The sequence below is a fragment of the Rhea americana genome, unplaced genomic scaffold (genome assembly GCF_003343005.1).
Source record: "Rhea americana isolate MKP2758 unplaced genomic scaffold, rheAme1 scaffold_49, whole genome shotgun sequence".
Classification (NCBI taxonomy): Eukaryota; Metazoa; Chordata; class Aves; order Rheiformes; family Rheidae; genus Rhea; species Rhea americana.
In genome coordinates this window covers 1,806,159-1,818,726 of record NW_028186634.1, presented here as the reverse complement: position 1 = coordinate 1,818,726, position 12,568 = coordinate 1,806,159, and the positions used below count along the sequence as shown (strand labels likewise).

Below are 12,568 nucleotides of genomic sequence, written 5' to 3'. Positions count from 1 at the left end.
GGGGGGGGGGAAGAGGGAAGGAGAGAGAGGGAGGCTGAGAGCGAGCGAGCGGGGAAAGCAACAACTGAAGAGAAAGTGAGCACAAAACAGAAAGTGAAATCACCCCGGCTGCCAGCCGCATCCCCGAGAAGCTATCACCACTCACATTGCTATTAGACAAATGAAACCTTAAACCTCTCTACTCTAATGACCACTGATTGCCCGGAGTGGTGAGGAAAGGTACTAGAAAGTTACCGGGGAGGGGGTGCGAGGGCGGGCAGGGGGAGGGCGGCGGCGGCCGGAAAAGGAGGAGGGGGAGCGGGAGCGGGGGGGTCCCGGGAGAGCCGAGGACGCGGAGCCGGCGCGGGCGGAGGGCAGGGTCGGGTTACAGCCGGCACCCGGCGCGCCGCGCTCCCGCCGCCGCGGGCAGGCACGCGCCCAGCGGGGGCTGCTGGCCGGCTCCGGGGCGCACACTGCGCAGAGAACAGACAAGGGGAGCAAGGGGGAGACCCAGGGACAGAGACAGTCGGCAGGACATGGGCTGGACCGGTCGAGAACCGGGGACAGAAGACAAGCGATCAGCAAATGCTCRCTGACAGCTGATCAGCGGGGCTCTGACGAGCCCGATCCCCCAGCCCCGTCGCGGTAAAACCAGATGAAATGTAAAGTGCAAATTACACCAGGGATGGGAATCTGGCTATAGGCTACACCAGCCCAGGGGAGGGAAAGGGGAGAGAGGACTCGGAGTTCAAACTAGGTGAGGGTGCGTTCAACAGCGAGGTGAGATGCGAGCAGAGTTGGAAGCAAGAGACAGGTACGGTGTGGGAAGAGATCCCCTGAGTTAGAGCGGACTCGAGCTGTTCTCGAGCTGGGGCTCTCGTGGCGGCGAGGAGAGTTCAGCAGCAGCAGSCTCTCTCGCTCTCTTGAAAAAGGCAACAGATAGAGACTTGAATACAACCTGAATACCAATTTAGGAACTCATGCTCCCTTGGTAGTGCTAATTGGAAGAAAAATCTGGGGGAAGGAGGGAAAACTAGAAGGCGATGAAGAGAAAAATCAGCCAGTGGCATCGAGCAGTGCAAAATCAGGAAAGCCTCTCTCCTATATTTTTACATTCCAAAGATAAACATAAAAGCGTCTTTCAAATTGCCAGGGGCCCGCAGCTCAGGTGAGCAAACAACGCCGGAAAGCTAACGTCTCCCTCTTTTGATATTATTCACACCTAGGCTAAACTGTTGTTAAGATGGGAGTGTGGAAAGCAACCTCAAGCCCACAAAATCAGAGAGAGAGAAGTTGTTGATTCATCTCTGTATTTTTGGCACTTTCTCCCCATTTTCCAGAAGGCGCCTGGAACAGTTAGTAACAGAGAAACTTTTTAATTTTAAAATAGCTTCATAACTTACAGAAGCCAAAAAGACGAGGAGAAAGTCTGATTTCGCTTTCCTCCTCTTTCCAGTAGAAATTCGAGGAAAAGGTTAGAAGCAGGCGTATACTCTGCTCTCCTGCAAATGCGCCTTGCTTCTTCAGAACGTGATGACAATTGAACATTAACGTGATGACACAGGACTGATCTGATCTGGCTCTGCGCTGTTTTATTACGCTGCAAAACTCAAAACACTAGTTTAGAGTCGTGCATATTGCATCCTCTGCCTTGTTATCCGAGGTATTACCGTCCCTCTCTAAAGGGGCACAGAGAAAATGAGTTTTAAGTCAGAACTTCTTGAAATAGTGGGGCTATTTTATACAGTTTTTTTTTTTTTTTTTTTTTTTTTTTTTTTTTTTTTTTTGAAAAGCATTCAACTATTATTCGGGAAGAAACAATCACCTTGAAACAGAACTTTAAATGTATCCATTAAAGCTTTATCATTAAATTAGATGGCTGAGGACATAACAGCTTATTCCCATGCATTCTTTTAATTCTAATAAAAGACACTAAAAAATAAAATTCGGAGACGATGGTAAATTGTAAGATTGTAAATACTGAGTTTGTATTCACCTGCGTTCAGCAATTTCAAATTATTCACCTTTCTGCAGCTATCTAGAGTATGGATTTAGCAACAGGAAATAGCTTCCTTTCCAGATATTACTATGTCCCTTTTAATCTTTAATTATATGAATTTCCCTGATTAGTCAGTGACACTTTCAACACATTTAAATCTGCTGCAAGTAAAGGAAACACCCTGACTTTTTGCATAACTAGCAGGTTTGGCACCCCAAAAAAGAGTTCTGTAAAAAAAAAACAACTGCAATCAGAGTACAACGATGTACCATCCTGTCCGGGTTTACTACGCCATCCATTTGTTACTCTAAGTTTTTTTTTTCTTTCAAGAAACAAACAGAAAAAATACATCTTCAGATGTAGCATCCTCCTTTGGGCAATCTACTAAGTACGAGGCGGTAATGGGGCAACAGATAATTAAGACATCAGAAAAAATTAACCGCCCACCTAGATCCAAATCGGAAGAGCATCTCTGCACTCCCGAAAATACTGTGCAGAGAATGGCACTAAGTTGGGGCAGGACACTGCGGGGATGTGTCCACATTCCCAGGCGCCGCGCAAGTAATACACTGTAGCTTGTTGCTTCCCCTGTGTGATCAATTAAGTTGCAGATGTAGCACTCACTGCCAAAGAGCTACAACTTCTCCGCGGTACAAAAAGAGCACTTCTTGTGCATTGTAAGCAAACGTGTGTGTATGCGCGCTGCTCAGTAACCACTGTGTTCCCCTCTTTGTTTGCATAAGCAAACATCCACCGTGTAAATAGGTATACACGTGCCGAGAAACAAGAAATCATTTTTTACTTTTAGCGTTATCATTCGCTTAATATCTGTATTTCAAATTACTTCCCTTGCTTTTCCTTCGCAAAGGCTAAAGACAGCCACAGAAGCCCGCGCAGCCAGATGTTGAGGAGGGATGCTGAAGTGCTGTGGGTCCTTGCAGAAGGCAGGAATCAGAGGCTCTCAGTTCACGCTGGGGCACTTACCTGTTCACAGCTGTCACTGCATTTTGCGCTCTCTTCATAAATACATTAACATGTTCAACAAGCAGTACAACTTGTGTGTTAAGTTTCCCACACTGCATCTTTAAGATAAGCAAATCTACAACTCCTGCAGAGTTGGTAGAAAGTCTCTGAAGTTTTGATTCAAAGGGCAAGAAATTCCACGTTACAAGTCATTCACACATTCACAAGCCATTCTCTCCAATTAATACCGAACAATTAACAGGCATCTTTATAAATTCACTCTGCTGACACTCTCCGACAATGAAGACTTTCTATAGGCTTGTTGAAAATGTTCAGAGAAACTTTTGTAAAATAATCAACTGCGTTTGAGAGAAAGCTAAAGGAAAAGAAGTTAAAACCTGATCACACGATTAGAAAAAAAAAGTTTTGTTAGACTAGATAAAAGCAGATTACTGCAGGTTTCTTCACAATCAAATCCATCAGCTGATGCGTGTTCCCCTAGAACAAGAACCTCTGATATTTCCTCAAAAATTAGGGGACGTTTGCATTTTATTACACCTAAAGCAAAAGATCTGACTGAAGACAAATCTCTGAATTCCTTAAAACGTCTTCTGCTAACACAATATATTGTCCTGACAAAAAACAGTATCAAATAAAAGGTTTTAATTTCATTTGAAACTGTGCATCATCTTGATAGAGAAGCAAAAAGCCGCAGCAGTAACAATCTCCCTACTCCACCCCCCCGTTCAAAAAAAAGGGGGGGGGGAGAAAAAGAAAAGAAAAAGAAAAGAAAAAAAAACCACACGAACTTTTACAAAGAAAATAAGAGCAAGTTTGACATGAAAACCCCTTCCTGTTTCGGAAAGTTCATTTTAAAGGTCCCCTCTGTAAATCTAAAGTGCAAACACCAGGCTAAGGTAGTGAGTGGCTGGAATTTGCATGCTGATAAGAGAAGGCTGTTGTACTTACAGTGACAGAGGGCAGGCTGCGGAAGAAAAGCTGTTTGTGTTAGCCTGAGAGTCACCCAGGGCTGCAATGAGAGGAGAAGAGAGGAGTGGGAGTGCCAAGCTGGATACACCTTCACCGCATCTCATCACATCTGCCAGCCTCTCTCTCCCTCTCTCTTTCATTTCCACATTCCCTTTGTTCCTGAAAAAAAAATCTACACGTCACATCAGTCCCCAGATGCAGTCTACACCAAAGAAAAAAATGAATAATTCAATCAAACTGTGCATAGTCTCTAAGGCAATAAATCTATTGCACTTAAAGAAACGAAGGGTAATTACCGCTATAGAATTAGAATAAGGCCAGAGAGCGCAGGGATCCCAGGGTCTGTAAATTCCACGGTCAAATAAAGTTTCATTTATTTAATCCTTTGACAACCCCAGTGTAAACTAAAGGGGAGGATCAGAACTTATTCCGGGTGGGTTTGAGAAATGCTTGAAGTGAATGTTATAAAAGCAGAGCGCCCGTGATCTGTAACAAACACAATGCAAGGAAGTCGAAGTGTTTCCCTGCATCACCTCCAGGGTCCGTTCCCCCTCCCTAATGAAGAGCAGACCACACTCCCACTTCCACCGGCTTCTGCTGCTCTCTACAAGTGCAACGGGAATCGCTGGCAGCGAGCAGCAGCCTTACCTGCTCCTAGATTTCAAATACAGCCTTACAAAAACTCATGGTAACCGGCAATTTTGTTCCACGCTCTGGCGAAGAGAAACCACGGGGGATTTGCATCAGCAAGGAGTGAATAGAAACGTTGTCCCTGACTTCTGGATTTGTCCTGGGCTGAGTTTAGGGGAATGCCTGCCGGGAGCGGGGGGGGAGCACGCTCGGCAGCGGAACCCAGGCAGGCAGGCGGCGGCAACGCTGTAACAGAGCCCTGCGACGCACCGACTTAGGTAGGATGGAGGAGAGCCACAGTTTTCCCTCTCCTACCTCTAACGTTGCACTCCCAGCTCGGAGGTAAGCTGACTCTATATTGTGTTTAYTCTCTCCGGGTAACTCAGGTCCCAGGGGCATGCTTCTGCGTTAATGAGSGCGGCGGCTTAGGGCTGTGTCTCAGTTTGTTGTATCAAATCAGACTGGAGTTTAATATCGGCATCTGCTGCTTTACACTTTCAATCACATTCTTTGTAAACTTCTCCTGGGGGGGTGTGGGAGAGAGAGAGAGAGAGAGAGAGAGAGAAGAGAAGTTAAAAAAAAGAAGAGAGAGCGAGAGAGAGACCAGGTGAGGCTGGGTGCTGTCAAGATGACACAGGCGCTCACTCTAGTTCAGCGAGGCTTTGTGCCGGCCGGAAAGATTAAGACACTTTCCACTGACGTAGGGAATCACGCATCTCCCATCCTTGAACCGTTTTAAAAGACAGTTTTGATTTATCCAAAACATTAACGGAACTGTGATTCTAATAAAGGTAAACTAGAAAACGCACTTGCCTCTCCGYTCGCTCGGGCTTTGTTTATGTGCTTAAAACGCCACCGTGAGGCGAGTGCAAATCGAGCAGCGAGAGCAAACGCCTGCCAAGGAGCTCTCGGATTAGCACTTCGCAAAGCAAAACAAACAGCGTTAGCAACATCGCGAAAGTCATCGAAGAATCTCGCCCTGGCAACCTGCTCTTCCAACGGCTCTTGCCATGAAACGCCAGCCGGAGCCTTCCTGCAGCCTCCCCCACGCTGAGCAACTCCACAGACACACACACACGCTCTTTCTCTCTCTGAATGGCGTGCGGATGAGGGAACAGGAACAGAATTTAAGGYTTGAAGATGGGAACACACAAAGAAAAAAAAAATCAGGGATTTTCTTAACCACATACCCCCAAGGGCCTCTCTTTCATTTGCCCTTCACACTAGAAATCAGAGCACATATTGCTTGTTTCCACAGTGGGACCCGAATGTAGCAAGGCAAGAGCCCCTCAGCCCCCCGTCTTCTCACACAGTAGCTAGCTATCTATAAAACATCTCCAATCTCACTGCTCCTTTCAGAGCATGTGCTTGGAAGTACTTCTGACCGCTTTTCCCGATTTGTACCCCATTCCCCAGGCAAACTCAGGCAAAGTGCACTGCCCAGGCATCCCTGAAGGATTTTATTTCTCCAGCCTTTTAGTCATTTTCAATTCATGGGCTGGGGTTATGGTTCATAATCTATACTGGAGTTATTTTTTAATGGAAGGGGAAATAAAAAAATAGGATGTTGTGAGCACGAACAGTACCTGGAGTTGCGGAGTTATTTAAAGTTGTAGGCTAGGTTCAGTCAGCACACTGAGTTTTTTAGGCCTGCCCCAGATGCAAGAAAACTATAGCATTGGGTCAGCATCAAGAGGTGGGTCCTAGTTACAGATAGGGGCATAAATGCATCATAATACATCGCAGTTCTTAGCTGTAGTCTCATGAAAAGCCTTACACAAAGAGTTCTCCCCCCCACACACACACACGACCTTCAGCAGCAGCTGGTGGGATTGGTGCTCTCCCTGAACCACAAAAACATTCATCACATCAGGGCATCCTCTCATCTGCAGAAGCACTAACTATACTGGCAAAGTTAAGGTCACCAAACTCTTGACTGCAAGTCGTAGTAGTGGAGTAAGCTCTGCAAATGAATCATGAGGCCACTAATAAGAATCTCCAAAAGAAACCTGGTATTACATTCAGCTGTGATCAGAAATCACACTATGGTTTACCATGTCATACTTTGTAGGTATCATGTTAGAAAAACCCAGTAGTGTAACTGGGGGAGAAGCAAACTTTTCACTGAAATGCATCAGCTATTCCCATTCCGTGTGTTTCAGCTAACAGCTAGATCTGTCTAGTTGTTATATTGGTAATTTTTCAACTCCTATCTCCATATGATAAGATGACAATAAAACTATTAATAGATATTAAAAAGTAGGTTACGGTGGATGATAATTTAAAATGTATATTTTCAGAAACAACCAAGAGCTATATAGCAGGCACTTAGAGCAATCACCACAGTCATACCAAGGCATCTCTTCCTTCTGCATACACCTGTGTGGCTTCATGTATTATAATGATATTCCCAGCTTCAAGGATAGCTGAGCACATCATATAAATGAAGAAGGACAGAAATACTGGCACATATTTCTATGTTTTTCTACAGCACACTCATAATTGAGGAGCTGGGAGCGAGCATATGCTAAAAGACCCTCTTATAACCCAGAGTTGTACGATTTCATGTTACCGCCCAGAGTAAATTGTAGGTCAGTGATTTAAACATGAAGGTTGCCGAATATTTTTTTCTAGAATATCAATCACAGAAAAATCTCTGCTAAAGATGATTACTGTAAGCCACCATGACCCATTCTAAGGGTTTATCAGCCCACCACAGTGCTTTTGTTTTTTCACTGGAAATGTCCTGTTCTGATGGATGCACATTAGAATAGATGCACACTGTATTTATTCTATCTGTTTATTTTTGTTTCATACATCAAAAAAAATCCCAACAAAAAAGTATAATTTTTAAACTTAACTACCATGTTACAAACAAGATACTATGTAAAAACCAAAAAACCCTAACRCTAGAATAAATATACACAGCTGTCCTTAACCTGAGGACTGGTCCGCATTACAAATAAATGCACTACCACTAAGCCACATACATTGGCCACATGAACAGAAATAAAAGGCATTCTCAAAATAGGCAATGACTTTGTATCTTATATTGCTACCACTGTGCACTTATAAATTGCATTGGTTTCAAGATGTACCTCTGCTTTTGTGATAATATGGCCTAATCTTGTAGGCCCATATCACCGTCAATTGTTTCACCTGCAAGTTCATGTTCTGCGCATTTAGAGCGCATGCCTCTTCTTAAGAGCATCAAAATGATGCTGAAGTGGATAAACYGCTCTAACACAATAGTAAGAAAAAGGTGGAAAATGTCTACAAAAATGTGGAGGTACCGAGTTATTTTGGACTATCCTATTTTGCCTAAAGCTTATAAATACAGGAACATATTGAATGGGTAGAATGGCTTTCTGCTCCCTTTGATCACCTCTTAGAACATTTTACATTTCCTAACCGAAATAGGTACTACTAACTTCATGCAACAAAGTTGACTAAGAAGCAAATCACTGTATAAATCTTTCAAAGCATATTTAAATACAGCTTGTTAGACCAGAAACATTGGGTAAAAAACATTGAAAGTATTCAGACTGTTAACTGTTAACAACTAAAATGTGACAGGATCTCAACATATTTGAACATTCAACTATATGAAACTTTTTTCCACCATAATATCAAATTTAAGACACAAGTAAAGTAAATGTGATTTGACTGCTCTGGAGTCTTCCTAAGATAAATGACTGAAAGACCAAGATGTTTTATTTCCTATTTGAATCAATGTCTTAAACATAAGAATAACACATTTTAAATAYATAACACACTTTTTAAAATAAGCACAAGTTAGAAAGAATAAAATAATTATGTTTTGAGAGCAAAACTATTTTTTACATTGTTGCAATCTGTAATTATGAAGTAATTTGAATAAGGCATCTTACATTGGTCCTAAATTTTTTAGTCAAGTAAAACACTCATTGATTCCTATGTGAGTGTTGCCCAAGTAATAGAGTTTCCTGTCAAACTGTTAAAACTTTCAAAAGCCTACAGATTGATGGAAGAGCACATTATAGTAAAGGTATATATTTAATACAAAAAAAAAAATTCAAGTTACCAGGCAACAGCTTTTTAACATTTACAATAAAATGAGGCATTAATTTAAGTAGATATTTTAAGGGAATTTATAATTCTATGTCTGGTCATGCAGAYAGTAATGCTTGTACTTATATAAGTTGTGCTAGAGAATCAGTCTTCTCATGCCACAAGTATTTGAGGGTTAGGCTCTATGGCACTAGAAATATGAATAAATCGGCTAAATTCCATAAGCAACAACAATTCTATTTGTAAATCAATTACAGCACATTACACTGCAAGACTTGTTTTGGAATGCTGTATTTTAAAGTTTGTGACTGACAATATACATTGTCTTTGTTTTGATCTAATAATCTCTTTATCAGTATTACAGAGCAGAGTTAGATTTTTAGAAAATCTTCACACAAAAATTRGAGCTCCTTTATGAAAAAGCCTGCAGCAAACAAACAAAAAACCCTTGAAACACAGATTTTTATTGGCTTTTTTAAGTAAAGTATTGGAAGCTTAATTTTAAAAAAGAATATGAAGTAAACAAATGTTAACTCTGCTCACTGGTATTAGCACAGTTGAAAGTATAGTTTATAAATTTTTGAGAGCATTGGTATCATGATATGGTTGTCATAGAAACTGCAACAATATGTCATTTTAATTAATTTTACATGCAGTGATGCTGAGGTCTGTGTAACAATTCTTTTTAAAAGTTCCAGAAGTAAATACTAAAGAGCAAGAATAAAAATATGAATAGGTAATAGTACTCAATTATTATTTAATTAACAAAACTAGGAGAATTCTAAATTATTGTTAAAACTGTAACTCAGCATACAGTTGGAGAAACTACAGTTAAGTAACTACAGACTTTGACTTCAAAAACACTGAAATTAAAAGGTGAAAGCTGTGGAAACATTCAAACTCTAACCGAAAAAATATCTTTGCCCAACGAACTATATCTGAAAAAATTAAAAAAAAACTCTATGATTTATTCCTGCTTAAGAAATATAAAATAGTTTTAAATCATGAATGTTCCTTTTGTGTGTGTGAGAAGCAAAAAGTCAAACATTACAAATCCAGGACCAAAATACAATATATAAAAAAGCTTTAAAGGTAGGAAATGTAACATGAACAGATTTATTTTTCCTGTATAATGCAGCTACTGTGTGTTATGAATGCTACCTTAAGTAAATCATTTCCAGGCACACTCAACTGATATTAATGACTTGATTTTTAGAACAGAAGAGCTAACCAAAATAGAGGAGAGGTTTTTTAAAAAAGAATAATTGTATTGAAGCAGTATAAAATTTATTTGCTTATTTTTGCTGTTACAGGACAGTACCAAATATAACTGTTTCCCCTTATTGCGCATGAATCATACAATACTTAATCCTATAGCTTATACCTGAAAGAAAATACAGAGCAGATCTTAGTAGGAAAAATACGTAAAGTTTTCAACACATTTTACACAGTAATCAATAATTACATAGTATACTTTATTTAAATTCACTGAGCTGCCATGCCACACAGACTAGAATATGCAAGACCTTTCAAATTGAGACTTGAAATTAAGTGCAAGCAAAAAAAAAATCAATATTAAAAACAAAACAAAAAAAAAAAAAGACAAAAAAAGCCTAAAGAAGCTATCTGCAGCATGAAGGGAGAAGCATCTAGAGCTATCCTTTCTGATAGGATTAAGGAATGCTACAAAAGAAGCATTTAAATCTCTAGTTTTCCCTGACAATTAACAATGAAAAGCAGATGTTTACAAAGCTATTTTACATGCTGGTTTATAAGATGCTAAAAGATGGTTTGTGGATGGTAAGAAGGAAGAGCTGGATAACTGCTTGTCTGGTGTATATTTAAAAGCATTTTCATTGGCTCAGTTATTGTTAATAATGAAAGAAACACTTTGTGCTGTATGGCTGTGACTATAGAAAACTGCCGTCATAAAGTCCTCAACAAACTCTTAAGATGCAATTTACAAAGATAATAATAACACAGAATTATTTCACTTCTCTGAATGCTACACATTTGCATACCAGGACTGTGTACAATATACTCATAATGCACATTCATAACAACAAGGACTTCTTAACACTGCAACTACAGCACAAGATCTGTGCATTAAAAATCTACAGTTCTAAGTTTCCCTTTTTGGTGGGAAACCATTTGTCTGTATAAGCCAGATGCTCTGTATCTACATGGGATAAGTTCATATTCAATTCCACACCTTTCTTGAATGTGATCATATCATGAAAATTATGAAACACTGGAAGGTAGCAACAATATTAATAAATTCACTGTCACATAGAAACATGGCAAATTAACTTTTCACACAAATTTAAGAAATCTGCTCTATAGCTATGAGTCAGGAGACAGAGGTTCTATTCCTGGCTGTGCTACAAACCTACAGAGTGTTTTYGAACAAGTCACTTGCACCAAGTCACTCGAGTAAAAAAAAGGATGTTTGCCTCTAGCTCAATTTAGACAGATCCGTATCTGCTTATATTGGATGCATGCAAATGTAGGCATATGTCTCTGAAAGCTGAGGCCTATCCTTTTTGGACTTACATCTTCTTATCCTATTTCTCTACATGGAAAGATTGTGGGGAGACTTAATTCATAAAAGACTTCTTACAAATCAATTATATTTACACATAACACGATTACCATTAAAAGTCCCAGCCCTGCAAAGTCACTTACGCACATTTCACTTCACACGTTTGTAGCAGTCCAATTTACTTTAACAGAATTATTCACTCTGTATAATTCCAGGCATATAAACTTCTGCAGGATCCAGAACTAAGTTAATGAAATAGATAATGTGTAAAAATACTCATACAAGTTAGTAGTAAGGCTTCACCTTCTTAAAGGCCTATGTCACATTCAGTAGGAAGATTTTCCTAGATGTTGCTATTCTAACGTTCTTGTACAAGTAAGAGGTTGCACAGTAAACGTCATACTAAAACACCCTGCTATCTTGTGATATCTTAAATACAATTGCAAAATGAACAGAAACCTCTTCATACCATGTAAAAGAATTCCACAGACTTTAGCTCTAATCCCAAGATACTCATGTCACCTGTGTTACCACTATCCAAGTYTTTTTGGTTTTGACCTCAGGCATTGAATAGATTATTATTTTTGTTATTGCTTATGCTATTCCTGCTATTTATTCCTACTATCTATGCTGCTCCTACTATTTTTAGTTGTGAATTAATACATTGTACTAAATTACAGAAAATAATTCATATTTTTGGCCAGATTTCACTTCTTCAATGGATTTTTCAACAATTCACTATTCCTATCCATAGCCTAAATCTCTTGGAGTAAAATTATGCTACATTTATAATGATATGCAAATTAGGTCAAGTTCCAAACTTGCAAATACCTGTACTTAACTTCACCCAAATAGAGACTGCTCACATGCTTAAAACTAAACATGTATATAAATGTTTACAGAATTGGGGCTGAAAGTAGCAAACAGTCTTCCTGATTTGGACAGATTTTTACCACAACACAAATTATTTACATAGAATCCTACTAGCAAGGCATCACAGAAAATATTTTGTATACCTTTCCAAAAACACCGTGAGGAAAATAACGTCTCCGCAGCTATTACTGGTAAAGGAGATAGCGACAAAAGAAGGAAACAGCTTCTCCCTCTATCTGCAACAYGCTGCACCAGTACCCATGCCAAGTACCAAAACAGCTAATACAATGCATCTCACAAGCCCCTGCATTTTTTAGGACAGTCAGTTCCTAAGAGACACAAAAAATATCCTCCCTTCTCCTTCCCCCTTTTCTCACAGAAATTATACTCCTGGTGGGGTCCTTGAATGCTGGCCTTCCACAACCACAGAGGAGGGGGCACAAATTGTCTCTACCTCAGTATTTTGCCGTTATTTTAATTTATTTGGTGGCATTTTAATAATACAGAATGGTATGTTTCTCAGACTATCATCTAAGATATCT

General features: G+C 40.0%; 2 long non-coding RNA genes across 2 annotated transcripts in view; both read left to right on the top strand.

Moving 5' to 3' along the window:
• The first annotated feature begins 34 nt into the window (after positions 1–34).
• On the top strand, positions 35–3,032 carry LOC146588895 (uncharacterized). The gene is made up of 2 exons (XR_014897320.1): positions 35–219; positions 2,847–3,032. It is a non-coding gene; the product is annotated as an uncharacterized LOC146588895 (long non-coding RNA).
• A 1,374-nt stretch (positions 3,033–4,406) lies between these two features.
• LOC146588894 (uncharacterized) overlaps positions 4,407–12,568 on the top strand; it is a 30,111-nt gene continuing 21,949 nt past the window's right edge. Inside the window, exon 1 of the long non-coding RNA XR_014897319.1 lies at positions 4,407–4,903. This is a non-coding gene — a long non-coding RNA (uncharacterized LOC146588894). The remainder of the gene's footprint in view (positions 4,904–12,568) is intronic.